General features: G+C 42.2%; 1 protein-coding gene across 5 annotated transcripts in view; it reads right to left on the bottom strand.

Annotated features, from left to right (window-relative positions):
* Positions 1-20,334, bottom strand: part of TBL1XR1 (TBL1X/Y related 1) — a 109,723-nt gene extending 89,389 nt beyond the window's left edge. For 2 of the 5 annotated variants that reach the window (XM_063408143.1, XM_063408146.1), the window contains exon 1: positions 20,077-20,334. The gene's annotated coding sequence lies outside the window, so the exon portion shown is untranslated. Of the gene's footprint in view, positions 1-19,071; positions 19,162-20,076 lie in introns of those variants that run through there. The other 3 variants (XM_063408148.1, XM_063408145.1, XM_063408147.1) reach the window with 3 other exon arrangements.
* Between the last annotated feature and the right edge of the window lie 258 nt (positions 20,335-20,592).

Raw genomic sequence — 20,592 nt, 5'->3', positions numbered from 1 at the left:
TTCCACCATTCAAATTAATCAGAATGCAACCATTTCATTAACACACACAAATGTCCACAGAATGTGAGCAGACATCCCGCCTGCAGTCAGAATGTCACCAAGTTTTCAGGTCTGTTTGGACAATAGTCAGAATCTTACAACTTTTCCACCTCAAAATACACATTGTACAAATGTATTTAAAAAAAAAAAAAAAAAAAAAAGCTCAAGCTAGAATGATTCAGGGTTCAAAAAAAAAAGTCTTGCCCTGCTCTTCCTGAGCTATTCACAATTGATTTTTGTTACAAAATTTCTAACAATAACCTTAAAGAAAATCCTCATACTAAGACTAGGGTCAGAATGTAGAGATTGGTGGATGCTCCATTCTCCACAGAGAATCTGCTTTGGCATCAGATTTGGATAAAGCTGAATGGGTTTGGGGTTGCTAAACTGGAAATGGATCAAGAATGGTTTTTATTAAGGAAAGACAACATTGCAGAGGGAGAGGACAGGTCTTGAGGTAACATTATTACCATCAAAACCAATTTCGCTTAGGCAATAAGGAGGGGTTTGAGTGCTGTTTCAAAACAGCACAGCATGATTTTATGAGGTTTTTTGTTAAAGAAACAAACAAAAAAAATCCTGAATATATACTCATGAGATGAGAGGTGGTGGTCAGCTGAATAACTCATAAATTTCAGTACATAAATACAGCAAAAAAAAATCCAGCAGTCTACCTTGGAGTATTAACAAATCCCAAAAACAAACAACAAAATGAAACATAAGAATTCTATTAACCCAATTTGAAATACACCTAATGCAATTTTTAAGTTTCTCCTTATTTCAACCAATTATGTTGTAATAAAGAGAAACACTGGCATATATTTGTGGAACTATATGTCGTGGCACTTGCACCTTCTATTTTATTCTTGCTCCAGTGTAAAACCAGTGATCCTGAAGAACACACTCCTGTCACACAGCAGACACTATTACCTTGTTTAGGCCACTAGTGACCAATTTTGAGAGATTCTTGTCTATGTTTCCTGTGGAAATAGATTCAAAACATTCTTCAATATACTGGGTTTTGTTTGCTCATGTTTAACTGGCAATAAATTATTTCTTTATTTTTGGCTTTAAATCTAAACTATGATTACAGTCCTTAGAAGCTCAGAACTACACTGCACAAAAAGAGCTTTTTTTCTTTTAATTTTTCAGAATTTTATTAAGACACATTCACTGCTTTTAAATAAATAAAAAACCAGTCAAACAAAAAAAGGCCACCAAGAAAACCTCAAGTCCCCCTTTATCATAAGCATTAGTGATCTTTCAAGGCCAGGTCCTGCAGGTATGTGAAGAGGAGACAAAAACCTTCTAAAATTTAGGAATCCCCATACAATTATCCCAACAACACAGGGAGCTCCCCACTGTGGGGATGACACCTGCTCTACAGATGCAGCTCTCACTTCTACCAGCCCAACACACACCATCTAAATAAAAGTGTAATTAATGGCCTGATGCAAGGCTTTTCCTTATTATGCCTAGTCTATCCTGCTTTTTAACAAGCACAAGGAGATACAAACCCTAAAACATTGAACATTGTTAAACAACTACCTCCTCGGGGAAATACATTTAAAAAGTCTCCCATCACTCCACTGCCCCTGCTCATTTCATTTGCCTTGCTATCTTAGCCCTCACTCCACTGCTCTTCTTCCTAGATCTGAGATTTATTAACTTGAAAAAACATGAAACACTTCAGTGTTTCTACTACAGCAATGCTCAGCAGATGTCTCACATCTCTATTTATACAACTCTAGAACTGGTAATAAACATGATTTTCCTATTGCCACACTACATTTTTTAATGAGACATCATTCCTCGTCTCTGTTTACCAAGAATTACGTTGGCCACAACGAAGTCCTTCTCCCACATTATTACAGCACATAACAAGGGTTTGGAAGGCTGAGTGGAAACTTGATGCTATACATGAAAGAATTCCTAATGGTTAAGGATTGGCACTCTCCTCCCCGTCCCTGTGGAGAGCAGGGATCCTCAGAGGTGTGCAGCAAGGTGTCTGCAGGGAGGGATATGCCTGGGAAGGCATCAGGCATAAACATTCAGCCTTTCAGAGCTTATTTCCACCCAACCACAGTGACTTTCTCAGGGCTATGCCAAAGACATTTGTCCAGGACCAAGAGTGTGGTTCCTACATGACGTCAGATGTCTGGGCAGTCAGCCAGCTTCCTATGGAAGTGATTTCAATATTGCTGAACTTCAATCTAATTGCATTTATCATATGATTATTTATGTAAGGAGCCAGCAGCTTGTATAAGTAACCTGTATTCTTGAATCTAATAAAATAAAGTATGTTTTGAAAATACAAAGAAAGAGACAGATTGAGCTAACCAGAAATCATATTAAAGTTTCATGCCTTCCTTTAAAGCCACTTACTCCAGAAAGGAACAGATGTTAGCCAAGACAAATACCATCCTTGCTCCACTGGGAATTGGAAAGCCTGATGCAAAGCACAGTATTTTCTCACCTGCAAATTTACAATTGTTCCATAGCTATAATTATACACTGAATGTAAAGTCTTGTCCCCTCCACTCAAGCTTCATAGCAGGTTCTCACTGCCTCAAGGCTTCGCACAAAATTTGTTCATTTATTCCCTTTGTGACATTTCTCTTAAAAATTTTCTATAACACACAAAAATCTTCATCCAACCCACCAAAAGGCCACATTCTGAAATTACCATTTTTCCTCCCAGACAATGTAATATCAGTAATTCCATGCACACTTTCCTCTCTCTGTATCCCTTCCCTACTGCCCAATTTTTTCACTGAAATTCTACCTGCACCCAGTAAGGCACAATTAAACCCCAGAACACTGATGGGTCCATGTCCCACACCAGGCAGTGCCACGTCAGGTGGCCATGTCCCGTATCACACTCGTGACCCTAAATCAGTTGATTGTTAACAGAGAGAACAAGGAAGCTGGTGAAGTTCCCACACTAAAGCACAAAACTCAGGCACTCACGGAATCAGGGCTCCAAAGAGAAGTGCAAGAAATTAATGTTACTTCTCCCCTTCCTCTACACTCTTACAGTCCTGGTCTCTTCCAGCCCCCTAAAAGGAAATATGCCTTTACAACACCCCAGTTCAGATTTCAAATTCTGGCAAGGTATTTCCAAGGTCTTTGATGTCCTTTCTTATCATCCATCTCTCTTAAATAACAGCTCAGAAGTTCAGTGACAAACAATAACAGAAGAACAGAAAAGGCTCCATCCTTCAGCAGTGATTTCAAGATTCACCGTGTGTCTGAAGGACTGTAATAATCATGAGCAGATCCCCTTTCTGTTTACTGTAAATCTCAAAACCTTGCTATGGAAAAATCCTATTTGTTTCCATAAATTGAATTTGGATCGTTCTCTAAAAATATAAATAAAAACACAATGTTAAAAAACCCTCAAAACCTACACACACACAAAACAAATTTTCCTCTGTGGCATTTTTTTGGACAGGATGTATTTGCAGCAGTGTTAATCACTCAGCACTATGAAGTGTACAGCACAGGAACCGTGTGTGAAGTGTTTGAAAGCATTCTGAAATTTTGGAGAAACGTGTTTGTTAAAAATGTTTTGTCATAATTTGTTAGGTATGTCACAAATGTTAGGTAGCATTGATGTATTTTATTTCCAAGCCTGTTGTGCTATCTTTACACTTTTGCCTGCATACCAATTAATGGGGGTTTGTCATTTATTGCTTTTTAATACTACAACAAAACCTCTCCACAGTAAGTGGTTCACCAGCCTGAACAGTCTATTAGAAATGCAAAAACTAAGGTTGCCTATGTCAGATTTATGTTTTACAGAATAGCCCTACCAACATTAAAAAACCTCAAACCAACAAAACAAATCCAAAATAAAACCAAACCAAAAATAACCCCTGCTGACACAAAGATCACATCTTTGCCAAACTTCAAGCACATGTACTCAAACAGGAAATAAAGCTTTTCAAGAAAAATTTTTAATAGGTTAAAAAAACACAATAAAACCAGAAAACAACTGACTAGCTTTTCTTGTTGCAGTTATCACAAAAGCTGACCTATTCCAGCTAATTTGGCAAGAAATGGGAGCCCACTCAATACAAACCTTATCACGCAATGTTTTGGCCTACTTATAAAAAATTATTTGTGATCCAATTTCCTAAGCAGAGTTGTTTTTACAAAGCTTTTCCCCACTGCAACCACATTTCCACTGGGATCATAACCAGAAGTGATCACATAAACAACTGAGTTTCTGAGAGGGCCATGACCCCACTTGCAGCTTCCTTCATCCATCCTGGGCCACCACCTCTGTGATGGAGGCAGATGGATGGACAACCCTGTGCACAAGGGAAAAAAGGAAAAAAAAAAAGTATTTCCAAGTTTTGTCAAGGATTTTTGTCAAGATTAGGCCCAAAACAAAGTCCCAGACCAAAGCAAAACCCCCAGAAAATTAGGAATCAAGACGTGCAATTCCAGATTGGGTTTTACCTATGGAAAACACAAGCTGTGACGAGCCTTATTTTGGAAAATTCTAACACAAAACACCACCTCTGATGGAGCCCATGTTCAGTTGTTGCAGTTATTTCGGTGTTACCACTGTATGTGCATGGAGCAGCTCACACATGTATTTATTGTCTGACTCCTCTGGTAAATTAGTGTAAGTAATCTCTATGTAGTAGAGGCATCTTTTTTAGTAAGTCATAATAAATAGGGCTGCACAGCATTCCACAAGACAACAAAAGGATAGCAGATCCAAATACAGCTCCTTTAAAACAGTTCTTGGCTAAATAAGAAAAAAAACACATAATGGATATAGCTTAATCTTCAACCACCTCACAACAGGCACACAAAGGACCCTTTTCAGGTAAACACAGAACAGCAAGCACCTCAAAAATTGTCCAGTTTGGTTTATAATTGATTTCTTAAGCCACATTCTGCTTTTGACTTCAGATATTTTGGGCCCAGTAACACAGGGGGAGAGAGGAGAAAAAAAAAAAAGCCATTTTTAGCAATTTATAACTACACAGCCACACTCTTTTTAAGAGCGGGCCCAAGGCTGTGTGCACAGATCTAACTCTGCTTTCTCCACACATACATTATGCAAGGCAATGTGATAAATATGTAACCATGGAGGCACACAGTGTGTTGCAAACAGGACACAGAGCTCCTGGGTGACCCAGGAGAAGGCAGGCTACACCGCCTTCTAGCTGTGATTCCTTCCCCCCAGTTCTTTCTCCTAATGGTCCAGCACTTGTTCTGCAGCTTTTTATACCATCTCCTCTCTGAGGTATGTAAATAATTCAGTCAACAGCAATGCATTATGCAATTTATTTTCAGCCAACAGCACAGCCCTCGTTAGGTGCAATTCATGGGAAGAAGCAGTTAATTATGGTAATTCATCTGCAGACCTAGGTGAGCAATTTCACTGTTATTCTGCTATGCTGCTTAATATGCATGTGCTGTATAAGAGCAGCTAAATGGCAACTTTCAAGGCTGACATCCCAAACCCTGATTCCATAACAAGCTTTGAACCTGGCCTTAAGGCAGAGCTTACAGTAAACAGGGCTTCTGGGAGGCGAAGGAGTCAATTTACACAAAACAACTTGCAAGCTCAGGGTTTAAGGTAGTCTAGTGAATAGACCTCTACCAGATCCAAGAAATAATTCTATGCTATTGTATTGCACTATTTGTGGAATGGTATGTGATCATATAATTAGAGATCATATAGTACATTCACACAAAGAATACTTTAGGGCTTGCCGGGGAGGGGGGAGGGGACCTCTTTTAAAAAAGAAAATTACATTATCTGGAAATTCAGAGCTGATCTCAACAACTCAGAAAAGCTACCAGAGAGGGGTTTTTTTCTTCACTAACTTTAGAAAAAAAAAAACATTTCAGGTCTGATTTTTGCCTGAGGAAGAAATAGCTCCAAACAAAACTACCTGAGATTTTGGGTCATTAAAGTGTTAAAAGCCTAAATTATTTAGGAAAAGAGACTGAAATATGTGCAAATATTAAAAAAAAAATCTAAACTGTAACTCTCTGATTGCAATGACAGGGAGGTGAAGACAGCATTTGGTTCAGAAGCAACACTGAAAGAAGTGTTTTGAACAGGTGTAGGAAGAACGCCATGGGTTGGGTGGCTAAATCTGAGGAGAGAACCAAGGGCAGGCCCCGGGGAGGGTGACAGGTCCCAGGGAGGGTCGGCGGGTCCCCGGGGAAGGGTCGGCGGGCCCCTGGAGAAGCGCTGTGCTCCAGCACAGCCCATTGAACCCCCGTGCTGAGGGAAGGCTCCATCCTGCTCTCCCCTGACCCTGTGCAGAGCCCATCCCACTGTGCTGCCGTGGGGTGACACAGCCTCCCCCGGGCACCCGCAGCCGCCTTCACCCTGCGAGCCCTCATCGCTGCTCGCTGCTCCTCACTGCACCCTGCTGCAGACTCCACAATCCGGTTCAAGGACCCAGCTTGCACAATTTATCCACGAGCACACGGCTCCTGAAGGGCAGCTGCTGCCGGCTCCCTGCCCTGCCCCGGGAAGCACACGGAATCCCGCAGAAAGCACCGCAGCTCTGCTCGCTTTGGGTGCCCAACTCGCACAGGCCTGCGTGGGCAGCGCTGCCCTTCAGCCACAAACCAAGCCTGGACACCGGAAAACCCCTCCTTGACTAAGAGATTAAAGTTGCAAAAAACTTAAGAGAGTCGCTGCTTTAATGAGGGAAGGCACGGAATTATAACGTGAGCATCCTGAAGGTCTCAGTGGAGCACAGGCCCAAAGAAGCAAAGTCAAACAGACAGTTTTAATTTAACCTTACATGCTTTGATACAGCCCCAGGACTAAAGCATTAGTGGTCTCTAGTTTGTTTATGACTGACTACATATGCTAGAATGTGCTCTGCCAAAACTCATTGCTAAAACAAAAACCAGTGTTCAAACCGCACAAAACTTTGTAAACCAAATAAACAACATATTGCAAATATTTAAGGCTTCCAAGCAAAGGCTACTTCCGTAAATTCCAACATTTAAACTGGCAACAAAACATTTCAGACACTGAAACAAATGACTGGCTAAAAAAAGTCCCCACGGTCCTCAGCGTTTCAAATTGTTCATTTTTCTGTTATCCTGAAACATTCAGGGCACTCAAATTATAACTGAGCAAATATACATATTCCTTCCTATTTAAAACAAAAAAAAAAATTGGAAACATTACATTTAAATCTTTCTGCTTAACCCAGGACTAGAAAACTGTCAGCGCTGAAAATTAGTTTCACAGAGCCTTAATGTGTCCAAAAATGGCTTATTTGCTACACATGACAAGCAAATTCCGAAATAAAGGGAAACCCCTTCCCTCAACATGCACACTAATATTTTTCTTTCCTGAAGGTTGGATTACTTCCAGAGAACCTGAACTGACTTCAATGGAGCAATAACATATTTCTTAGGAAGAACACGTAAACTGCCTCAGATCACAAGAAAATGGTTCAACCAAGAAAGGGCTTCACTCAGCTCTTCTAAATATACCAAAGAATCACACTTAAGTGATATTTTTTTAAACAATTAGGGCTTGACTACACCAACAGCTATATCAGCTGATATATAGATATATATTACACTAAACAGGAATGAGACACTTTCTTCCTGGAGTCATTCCAAGAAAAATGTGAGCATACTGTAAATTCCCACTTTTAACTTCAACCCATGCTGCCAGTGTGTGTGTAAATACATTTTTGCCAAGTTTAAGGTATTTATTAAAGTGCTAGAAGGACTTTCTTTTCAAATTAACCAGAGATACTTCTCAAGGTACAGTATAGTGAAAAGAAGAAAAGTCACCATACAGAAGAACAACTTACAATAGCAAACTCCAAATGTATACAACTTTAAGTATGTCTCCCAAAGGGAAGAGGCTCCCCAGAATTAAAACACTCCCTAAAATTTCATTTTTTCAGCAGATGAAAACTGTCCAGACAACATATGAAAATAAGATAATTAACAGCGAATATCTGCTCATCAGTGTCACTGTGACAGCCAGGACCAATATGTGCTTTAGGAGACACCTATACTGACAAGGAAAATGCTCACCAGAAATCAATGTCCTCCGAACAGGAAAACACCACTGACTCCCAGGAAAGGACATAAAAAAAAGTTTTCATAAAAGCCTGTGAATTAGTTTATAGTTAAACTTATGAACAAGAATCATTTAGGAAGTTATAAAAGAAGACTCGCCCAAATGACATTATATGCACATGTCAAAGATTTATGTCTGTGTTCTGTATGGGTGAACCCAAGCAGTCAGAACAAGCCTGTACATACAGACTGGCTGAGATAGCAGCTGGCCCACGGCACTGTGTGGGATTCTGCCTGATAGCAGAGCTGAGATAACAAATTCACAGCCCACCCTTACCTGACCCACCTCACTGCAGTGGTTCAGCCACAGCCTTCGCCGTAGCAACGCCAGTGTTTGTGGAGTCAGGCTGTAAACTGGTGCAGCAAAACCACCTGGACTTTAATCCCCACCCCCACCAAAACAGCTGCTGGGTTTAACACATCCTTCCAGAGATGATGTTTTCAGGACCCCTAAATCCATCTCAGCATGGCAGAGGACTCAATACACCACTCTAGAGGACAAAATTTTTTGTGCCTCTGCTCCATCAAGAATTGGGTCAGCTCAAGGGTCTCACCACATCCTTTCCCACCTCCACTGCTGGGATAAGTGGCTGCTTGTGTAGCTGCTCTCCAAACCCATTCCTCAAGTGGCTCCACCAGAAAAGTTCCAGCTTTCCTCACTCCCAAAACACTGCCAAGGTCCAGAAAAAGTGCAGGCATCTTAAAACTTCATGTAAGGTTGCATTTCCATGTTACTAAGGACACCAACATGCCTAACTTTATGAACCAAGTAGCCTAATTCCAACATGTCCTGGCACTAGTAGAAAATATTTCCAACGTTCTGTCCAACAGAAAACTAAAAGACACACACAAAAGCTATAAATAAAAATGGAGCACTTGCTTAAACTGAAAAGTCCAAGTAAGCACAGACTGAAAAATTAAATAAAAGCCACTTTACACTGCTACACAGCCTCTCACCAGAAGATCTCAGGGCACTGAACTGGCCTGAAAAAGCTCCTGTTAAGTATGAAATCACTGGTGCATGGGTAAATTTGTTAATCCATTTGCTAAGGTCACACGGTGGCAGAAATAACAGATAATCCTGACACCAGCTTTCTGTCCCAATCATTATGTGGACAGAAAATCTTCAGTGATGTAAATGAAAAATAAAGTAAGCACAGTTATCTGTTACATATTCGTATATTAGGTCAACTCAGAAAAGCAGAATTGTGGGTGTGGAGAGTGGAAGTGTGTCTCTGGGGATCCACCACAGAGCAAGACATGTATAGAGGGAATTTGTAACCAGAAAGTAATTCCATAATTCCCTCTATCAAGCAGTTCCCATGAAGGGACTGTGTAAACAAACTGCAGTCATGCTCAAAAAAAAGTCTGAAAACCTGGAGCAGTAACCCACAGAATATATTCCATTGCTCTATTACACCCACATTAGGATGCCAGAAGTTTGCCATTCATTCTGCAACGAAATTAAAGCAGTATTTTACAGACTGCCTGCAAACCACCCAAACTGGGGAAGTTTTCTAATACCAGAGAGCAGATGGACACACAGCTGACACTGTCGACACGCAGTCAAGATTGCTATGAGAATTTCTACCAGCTTAAAAGTTTCTACCACCTTCCGTGCCGTTACATATGAAAGCAACTTAGTAATATCTACTGTGGAGCTCTGACAATCCCAGATCATTTTGGTGAACAGTCCTGTATAAGTATGAAACACACTGCAAGCATCAGTTTCCAAACAGGAAAAAGCAAGACTATAAGCTGATTTAAAAAAAAAAAGAAGAAAAAAGAAAAAAACCTCACAACCACGTTTTTTCTACAAATCAAAAATACTGGGCCAGACAATGAGCTACACAGGCATTGTTAAGATGTATTAAAAACAACAACATAATAAAAATTACTGTAGGCAGGGAAGACTAATCTTTCTGCTCTTCCTTAAGCAAAACTCACAGCAATTTCAATGGAATTCTCCCCCAGATACGGCTGGATGACTACATCCACAGCCCACACGTGCCAAGTCTGCTCCTGCAGCCAGTCTCTACTGCATCCATCTTAGTTACACTACACATATCCTGATTCCAGGGATTTATAAACGGCATGAGTAATTTACAGGGGATCCACAAAGCTGTGACTTCAGTAGAGGTGACGTTCACTACTGTCTCAAGCGTCACCAGCTTTGTGGTAAAGGACTTACACCTGGAAGGCTTTAAAGCAAAAATCTTTTACTGACTTTCTCAAAAGCACATTCTGCATTCTGTCCCAAGCACATCCACTCCAGAGCCAGAACACAAGCCTGCTATCCACAGTTTTGCTGGGCAACGAGGTAGGAGAGAGTTTATGATCCATCAAGTCACCTGTGTTTATTTTCTGAGGTTCTGGACGACAAGACACAAAACAAAAACGGTGCTTAGATATCAAGCGAGGGAGTATTTTATCATGCAGTTCCTGGATGTGAACTCTTTCAAGACAAATCTCTCAACTCCGGAGTCGCAGCTCCACACAGGACAAAGGCGCCTGTGCGCACGTCCCAGCTCGCAGCCTCAAAGCCCTGTTTGTTCACCCAGAACAATGGGGCATGTGACTTGTCAACACTACCCACAATAAAAACAATAAGATAAGGCCGCTACTGATTTCACGATGACTGACTTTGTTTTCACTAATTTTAAGTCACAATGTCAATAAAAACTTCTTGCATAAAACCCCTTATTTTGAAAAGCCCAAAGCCAACCCCACCTTGTGCCGAGGTTCTCACTCCAGCTTCCTTAGCTTTTCGTGTCTGTACTAAACGCTCACGCCAACTCCCTCCAAAGCCTCCCTCTGACTTCATCAAGAGTTGGATCAATGCTATGCCTACAGCCAAGATTATTTTTATCATACAAAAGCACTGCCAAAATTTGTCCTCTGCATTTCCTGCCCTGTGTGCCCATCCCAACCAGCCATGTGCCCGCAGGCAGGCCCCTCGCTCACCTCCTGCCCGCTGCCAGGGGAACGCACAGGAAAATGAGAATTCCCCAGCAGGTTCTGCTCCACCACTGACTCAGGCTGCATCATCCAAACCCATCCAACCCCTCCACTTCAAGAGGGCTACCTATGACCAAGTCCTGTATATAAACTTAACTAATATTTTGAGAAAGAAGAAGAAAGCAGAGACAGAAAACCCAGAGAACACAAACAAAAAGGCACCAATTTGATTTAGAGGACTGACAAGAGAACAGAGCGCAAAAGAAAAGTCCAAAATAACAAAAAGGAGAGAGAAAGCCCAAGGAAAAAATAGGCAGCGAATTATTAGAAAAATCAATTCTTAGGAAGGGGTTAAAATAAAATGGTGCAAACTGTTATGGTGGACACAAAATTCACTACATTTATTTGCAACTTTTCCACTACAGCACGGACAAGGAGGCAGAGCCACCCTGACAGCTGGAAGGGGTTAATTCAGAAAGAAAAAAGCAGCACAACCTTGCACCACTTGTCTTTTTATCACACAAGGGGAAGCTTGGGGGGTTATTTTAATTACACAGAACAGCAGTAAGCCCAGCAGCACCAGATTAACAAATACAAGTAGGCAGCAACAGGCACACGGAAGTACATTGCAGTTCCAAACTTCCACCATTTACAGGAACATTAACACAAATGAAATCTGACTAACCTGATCTCTGAATGTGTTTTTAAAACCTGTGCATTTCTTTAATTTCACCTTGAAAAAACTCCCTTCTACAAGCAGGTAGTTACAGGCCACAGCTGGGAAAGTGGGAGGCACATTAAGCAGGCAAATGAAATTTCACATATTCTAACACCATCAATGGAGCTTTCTGGAGCTCTGCAGCAGTGTCCAACATACACAAGCTTTGGTGCTGGCACAACAGACAAATCTCAGCCTACGTAAGGGATGCTCTCCTAGCCTGAGTCTGACACTGCATTTCACATACCCTCCAAGCCTCGCGTATGAAGTCATCCCTAGCGTCAAAGAGCAAGTCAAAACACATCCAAAGTGTTTTCCCTGGCTACCTCTGAAAGTTTCTATCCCTTTATCTTTTGTGTATTTTTTTTTTAATTTTTCCCACCATTTCTGTCAATACACACAGTATCTCTAAAAGTCCCCAGAACATGCAAGCAGTGAGTATCTCTCTAACATAGGACCCCAGCTGTGTTCCAGGCACCAGGACAACAGCAGACTGCTGGGAAAATTGAATTTAATGCTTTCACAACCAGCCCACAGAACCACAGAAAGAAGGTTCATTTCTTAAGACAAAAGCAATGCCCATCTTACCAGAAAATAATACACCTGGGAGGGCTGTGGTGCCCAGGCACCTCAATGGGATTACCCAGTAGCCAAGAAGGCTTTTTTTAATTTAATGGAAGAGACTCTTAAAACTTAATTGCTAACATATTTAATGTGTATTATGCATACTGTAAGAAAGAATCTCACAAAGGGCCTTGATGAACTAGGAATAACTAATCTGTATCAAAATAACCTTGCACGTGTAGACAGCAGAAGGACCAACTAATATGGATTTTGCCAACAGCAAGACAACATTGATACTTCTAACGTAATCAAAGGCCATTCACAATCTGCCCTGGAAGACAGTCACAGAAATACAAAGCATTTTTCTTACAACTCAAACTGTGACAAATATTTACAATAAAGGCAAAAGCTGTTTAAAAAAAAAAAGAAAAATAAGTTGGTTTCTGTTAATCAGCTATCAGATCAAACTCATCAAAACTGCTTAGTAGGTTGTTTCATTGTATTTGTGTTCAAGTTTTATCACAACTCAACATATTGAAGTTTCGTTTTGATGACTTTTTTCATGCCCACAATGCTAGATACTTAGTCTAAACAAGACACCAGATTGTGAAATTTAGTTGTGCATTCAAAATAAAGTGGAAAATCAGGTACAATGCCGGCATCAGGAAAATATTCATGTTGTTCAGCAAGTACAGATCCCACTTCTATAAACCCCAATTTTGTTGCACTAGCAATGGGAAACAATTAAACCATTGCTACACAAGATATGTTTCTAGCACAATTTATCTGATGTCAGCATAAATAAATGTTTGACAACACCGTCCCTCATTTTCCTTCATCTATATTCATGCTAACTTTGCTTTTAACATAAGTATGTTAAAAAGTATAAAATCTGAACAAATGTAACCCCAAAGTAAACACATTACAGAAGAACAAACATCATCATGGCAAAAATCCATATTTTTACAAAGCACTTCCCAATTAAAATTTATCTCCAAGGGTCTGTATTTAGGAAAGTGTGCTTGTGTTGATACACAAGCAGAAATTTCTGCACTAGAGAAGAATGTGGACATCCATATAAAAATTAGTGGTGAATCATTGTTTAACAGTTGTCTTCCCTTTACAGCACACCTCGGACTGAAGGACACGTTGCCAAACTGAGAGCACCAATACTTCCTTTAACCTAATATAGGACAAATAAATACACTTCAACAGCTTCTAAATCTTGCACGTCCTACTTTTTTGACCCAGATCTCTTGTTATTTCCCCCATAGGTCTATGCAATATCAAAACTATTTTTTCCCCCACAAATTTAGACATAACCTAAAAGAGGAAAAGTTCTCATGCTTACTGTGAGCTAGAGAGACAAGGAAGCAGGGAGGGAGAGTCAGACTCACTCATCTCTCTTAAGATCAATCAGTATTTTAAGGTAAGCTCCTTTCCCAATTGCTGAAATTAATGGCAAAAATGCTCATTTGCCCAATAGGACTGTAAGTTAGACCAATATCAATAATAAATGAAAAATAACGGCACCATTTTAACACTGTTTTTACAAAGCAGATTTGTATTTTCAGAAGTCATGCTGACACTCCAGCATGAATCAATCTGTCCAAAAACCACTAAAGAGCTATGAAACTTGTTATTCCACTCCTCGGCCAGCCTAGGCAACTTATTCCAGGAAATCAAACTGTCTCTTCTTTGCCTGATACTTTTAGGGAACCATCAGGGGACTGAAATCTGCCTCACATGTGCTCACTATCCATGAGTCCTCACTCAGTTTGTTGGCTGTAAGTCACCCATGTGAAGAGCCTGAACTTTTAACATTGTTAATGTCAAATGGATGAGACTTTTTCGGATAGGTTCTATTTAGGGCTCTAGAGCTTGACAATTTCTGTGGTTTTGGCACTGGGCATAGAATTTAGCACTACATTTTCACAAACAGTAAATATTTGACCCTTAACTCATAACCTTGGAAAAATGCTCCAGGAATAGCGTGCACAGAGATCTTTTCTGTAGCTCTCTGGTCACCACCAACAGGCACGGAGCAAAGCTTCCACTTTCACAGTCCCAATTCATAAAAATCTACCATCAGCCTGACGTCAGTGGGGTGAGAGGGAGCTCTGTGTGCAGCCAGAGAAGCGACTGAATCATTCCCCAAACCCCCAACAGGCTAAAAGGAGCACAACCACTTCTGCAGGGACAGATGCTCGCCTGCCCTGCCAGGCTGGCAAAAACTCTTGCCCTGCTGAGGTGGAAGGGAAGGTCTGCTCCTCACACCCCACCAGCCAAAACTTCCAGCAACACACCTCCAGCGATCCAAAATGACACCCAGAGAGTGCCTGTAACACACTGACACTGAACAGAGATTGAACAGAGCCTCAGATCATAAACCAAAAAAACCTACACAACTGTTTTCTCTGGATGATTCTGATTTTTTACTGCTAGACATTACTAGTAAGCAAGATTGCTCCTCTGCAACATGGAGACTTCAGAATTACAACAATAAACACAAGTCAGAGCACACAACATAGCCTTTTACTAATACTGCTCCCAGGAACAGAAACTACACCCTCACGGGAGCTTGCAGAAGCCGGCAAACCACACACAAGAGTTGGTTTTTAGAAATGCTAAGCACACACAGAGACTGCCAACTTCACATGCAACTGCAGGGACTCAGCATCTTTGAAAATAAAACTATTAATATCTTACTTTAGAGATGCAGATGCCAGCTTACACTCTTCTTAAGACGAGTCATGCTTGCACCAAGCACAACTACAGGACAAATTCAGGAGCAAGATGCCCACTGCCACCACACCTCCAGCTCCTGGAGATAAGCAGGATACTCAGAGCACCAGGAACGGCCACAGGCAGGCACTGAACCACACAGCCAGGTTGACACCCAATCTGCCTGAGTTACTCATCCTCAAAAATGGCGTGTTAGGCTGAGAGCAGACCTAGGGAAGTCTCTTCTGGCATCCCAGCTAGCATATTCCAAAGGACCTCAGTATCTGCACTCAGCACCGGGTTTGGCCACGCACAATTACATTCAAAGTAAAAGGAGACTCTTAGGAAGATGTTGTATGTGTTGGCCAAGCAATTCCGTAATGCTCCCCCTCACCACTTCAGAGCTTATTTCAGTAAGTTCTTCAGAATGCTACACCAATTCACCAGACTTTCTGATTACTATTTATACAGATAAGGAAATACACTCAGAAGTTCTCCCTGCAATCAGCCCATCCAAGAAGCAAGTGAGCAGGGGCAAGCTGCAACAACAGCAATTTCACTCCTTGGCTAGCCAAGCCACCAAAATCCTACACACCCAACCAGTGTGTGCATTCCCCCTACAATTACATAACCTCCAGCTTGGAAGGACCACTTCTCATCAAGGAAGAACTATTTTTAAGGCTCCTTATCAATATAAAAAGTTAAGCCTAAAGGATGTCACAGAAAGGTAAGTGGTGAGGCATTAAAGGTTTCAGAGTGTAAGCTGAGTTACAGTTCTGTAGATCCTTCAGAATCAAAGGAACATTTAACCTGAGCTCAAACAAGGCCACTAAGACTCTAGGGCATTTTGTATAAACAAGTTCAGCCTTGTTTTACAAGAAGGAAGGAAAGGGCCTTCTCATCTTGGATTAGATACCACAAGACGGAACCCTAAGAAGTTTGCCAGTTTTTATACAAATTGGCAATTTCCAGACCAGACTTCCAAACCTTTTCACTCAAGCAATCAACTCTCCCAAAGTGACAGCTATGCTGCCTCATTTTCACTGCTTCTTACCTCCGGTTAGCTAATTCAATTTTGCAAAATTAAAGAAAAGCCAATATATTCCCTACAATTTCATATCAAAAGATACTCCTTATTCTTCAATTCATTGTCACACTTTATCTCAGAAGAAACCAATTATGAAATGAATAAAGCGGTCTCCATCTACTCTGCTCGGGATCACTGGATGAACCTTTTCCTAGTAAAGTCACTTGTTATTAAGTGACTTTACAGAATTAAGACCATCTAACTTCATACTTTAGCACCTAAAAAACTAAGCACATTTGGGACAGGAGTAGCTAAATCAACAAAAGGAACATAGAAATGGTTTCTTCATCACCTGTTAATTTGAAGCTACTACATTAATGCAGCAACGCAACTCAAAAAGAGAGAGGAGCTGTCAATCATAGTTCTTAATGGGAAGCTACTGACACTTCTTCACCTAACACAAACACTTGAATTTGTATTTAAAAATGAGCAGGCAATGAGTATATTCTCAGAGCAGTTACTTTTTGCAGGAGCCAAACAAGCATAATTACAGAGTGTGCACACACACTTTCACTTCTCTCCCAACCTGCAGCTACTTGCATGAGCTGATGTTTAGGGCATTAAATACAGTCATTATTACACCCTGAACTCTGGGTGCACACATGTGCAGACACACACCCACTGAGGATGGTCAGCACACAGACCAGCACCACACCACTCAATATGAACAACATGAATTAGATTATGAATGAATCACACTTGGGTACGATATATCTCAGTATCACAATATTTCAGTATCGACACAACACCGACCTGCAGCACACCCTGTCCTAAAGCACAGACCAGACCACTCCACCACCATCCTCTCCCAGTTGGGATGGGGAAGAGCTGGCAGGAGGTTTGTGTCTGTCTCTCCTCTGCTTGCCAGCAGTGTCCTCACCAGCAAGGTGTCAGAATTCACACAGACACCACGGTCCTCAGCAGCTGTGGGACCGGGGGGACAGAAGAGACAGGCAAAGCAAGCAAAAACTCAAGGAGTGACGATCACTTGGGACTCCCAATGAACAGAGGAATTAGTCATGAAAAGATGTCACACCGGCCACTACCTCAGCCTTCCCAAAACACTTTACAGTGCTGTTGTACCAAAACAGCATCCATGTAATGAAAGATTCACCTCCTACTGCCCACCGCTAATACAAAACACACCCAACTTCTGGGAGCAGCTTCCCAGACAGCTGCAGAGCTCATTCAGCTGAACGAGACCCCGATGTTCACAGAGCTGTGTGTTTTACAGCACTTCCTGACTTCTGCACGATTACATCCTTGTAGAATGTGGGTCTTTACTGCCACTACAAAACTTGAAACAGCAAACACGTTCTGACTCAAATACGAAGTGCCCGTTCTATTAAATTCCAGACGAAAATGAAGTTAGGTAAAATAACTCAGTTTGCTGTACATTATTCAGATCTGTTCTTCCTAACTTAAAACTATTATCTGAAAACAACATTATCAGCAATTTTGGCCATTTCCCCTAATCCACCCAGAGCCTCTTGATGCTCAGGGCTGTAGCACTTTTTAGCATCAAACTCTTTCATGAAGGGAAAATGACTATGAAGTATTGCTGTTGGGTATTTAGCGCTTATACCCTGCCTTACAACTTCAAAGCATTACACAAACATCAATAATTACCATATATAGAGTAAAACTGAAAGAAGTAGTCATATTAAAAAAGAAACTCACAGAAAAAAAAATCTTAACTACCTGTTTGAAGGGAGGAAAAATGCTTAAGCAACAGAATCTTCTGTAATTATTGTGTTCTTTATGCTACATACACGTTATGGCTGTGCACATTCAAACAAACAAAACCTATACACTCTTGCACAGTCTTAAAAATAATTTATGAAGTCCAAAAGCCAAATCCCAACTCCTTTCATACATTGAAATTACAATTCCTTCTCTTTTCCTCAAGGAATGAGAGCTAAGTGTTCTCCAGGTGCTCCCAACAACAGTTTGGGAGGCAGGCCACCACGGTCCCAAGACATAGTGCCAGAACACACGGTTCTCATGGAGAAAATCCAACTTCCCCCAAGAAAACCTAAGACAGCAACAGTGCACTGGCTCAGGTGACCTTAGGTAAATAATAAAAAATGTTACCATTCCACTAGACCTTAAACAAAAACAAAGGAAAATAAAAAAAAACACCACACTACAGAAAACCACAGAAAGTTTGTTTCTACCAATTACAGGGGGCCACCTGTGCCCTAAGCACCATCACCAGCCCCTTTTTTTCAATGGATAAGGGCAAAAAACCCTTCACAGCTGATCCACAAACACATACCCATTCGCTTAAATTTAAGGACACACACAGGAGTTTGCAGGTCCAGTCTTCACTTGGAATGTATTCCGAAAAGCTCATTAACACACACGTCCAAAGGAAGGCCCCAAACCCAAGGTGAGCCTCAATGGACAAGAGTTACTTTGGGTTACTCAGAGCACTTCGAGGGCACGAAACCGCCCCAAAGCCCAGGTACAACCAAACCCCAAACACCAACCTTGCATGTGATGCCCTCACTGCTAAAGGAGCACAACTCACAACACCCAAAGGGTAGAGACCACCAACTGCAAAGAACCTCGTTCATGCACACAGCGTGCTCAGACATTTATTTTAGCACGAAAGGACAGCAAAGCGAGTCAGACAAGCCCACAACACTCTCTTTTTTTATGCAACAAAGACCTGGTTCTCCTGATCATGCCTCACATGCCTTAACAATAAGGAAGGAATATGTTTGGTGATCCCCTCCCCCATAAATCAGCTAGGAATTTGATTTACACAGACAGGAAAACGAGGAAGTCGAGCACACTGGAGAGTAGTAAAAACTTCACCAGCAAACTTCACTTTCCTACACAGCGACCTACAAACCAAACTTTCCTCCAGACTCACGTGTCATCTGCAGCAACCAGCCCCTGCCATAAAGCACAGACAAAGTTTTGCTGTTCTGGGGATAAAGACAAGCGAGGAAGAGACTTTTATTCTGTCAAGCTGCCTTAAAAGGAAATTCGGTGATGAAAGATTAAATTCACCTGGAACAACACGATAAATTTTAACCCTTTCGAGGGTACAACAATAACAAGCCACATTATTTCAGGACTTAAATCCTCCACGGAGAAAACAGTACACACATTGCATCAACCGTGCGAGCCCCTCTAATTGATGCAACACACAATTTACACCAGGGTTTCGGACAGGGCGAGGAGAGACGCTGTGAAATGGGAAAATAAAAGCTTATTTTACACCCCGAACCGGGCCCGCTCGCTGCCACCGCGGGGTATTGCACGTTCCGCCCTGAACTCAGGCGGAGAAGTGATCAATAACTTGGCTCTGGGGAGGAACACCGGGGGTGACCCGGGGTGGGGGTCTGTCCCCTCCCCACGAGCGGACCGGGGAGAACTCCGGGAGTGGGGGAGGGGCAGGGCCTCCCCTCCCCCATCCCGACCCGGCCCTGCCCCCCCTTCCCCTCCCCCCCATAAGTAAATATGCGGGAAGGGGGGAGGGGAAGCCGCTCTTCCACACAAATCGGGCTAAAAATAGGCCTCTCGCCATGGCTCCCGTGTGCCATTCGCTGCCGAGGCCGGTGTCCCCCCCATCCCCCGCTCCATTAAACCTCTCTTTTTTTTTTTTAATTAAAAAAAATGCAGGCGGGTGGGGGAGGGGAAGCCGGCGGCGCGGGGTGGGGGAGGGGAAGGGATAAATATGTGCATATATGTGTGTCTGTGTGTGTATATATATATATATGTATATACACACATATTAATAAAAAGGAGGGGGTCACAGAGGCGTTCTGGTCCCATCCCCCTCCCGCCTCCACCGACACAAACAGGGCGGCCGCCCCCCACCCCCACCGCGGCCCCTGCCCGCCCCCGGGGCTCGGAGCCCCCCGGTTCTTACCTTGCCAGCGGCTGCTCCCCCCTTTCCCAGGGAATGGAGGCACGAGGAATTCACCCTGGATTGTCTCTCCTCCTCCCGTGTGTTTTATACCGCCGCGTGTATATACGCGCACATCCCTGCCTGTGTGAGTGTGTGTGTGTACACGCGTAGAGTTATCGGTAATATATACATATAATATGTATTTTTAAGGTGTCCACACCGAGAGGAGGAGGAGAAAAAAAAAACACCAGGGGAAAGAAGAAAAAAAAAAAAAAAAAAACAACAAAACCACCACACACACACAGGAGGAGGAAGGAAAAAAAATACCCAGCGCGTAGCGCTGTGATATTCAATTATATCCGAGCCAGGGGCCGGGGGAGGGGAGGGTGGGGAGGGCGGGTGGGGGGGGGGACTGGAGATTAAGTCCCGAGGAAGGAGGGGAAAAAAAAAAAAAGTAATATGTGTGTGTGTGATTGAGATTGAGGAGGGATCGGGGCGGAATGTGGGAGCTGTTACTGGGGGAAGGAGCCAAGCGGC

This window comes from Prinia subflava, chromosome 11 (assembly GCF_021018805.1).
Source record: "Prinia subflava isolate CZ2003 ecotype Zambia chromosome 11, Cam_Psub_1.2, whole genome shotgun sequence".
NCBI classification, from domain to species: domain Eukaryota; kingdom Metazoa; phylum Chordata; class Aves; order Passeriformes; family Cisticolidae; genus Prinia; species Prinia subflava.
The sequence above is the reverse complement of the archived record's forward strand: the minus strand, read 5'-3'. Positions and strand labels throughout refer to the sequence as shown.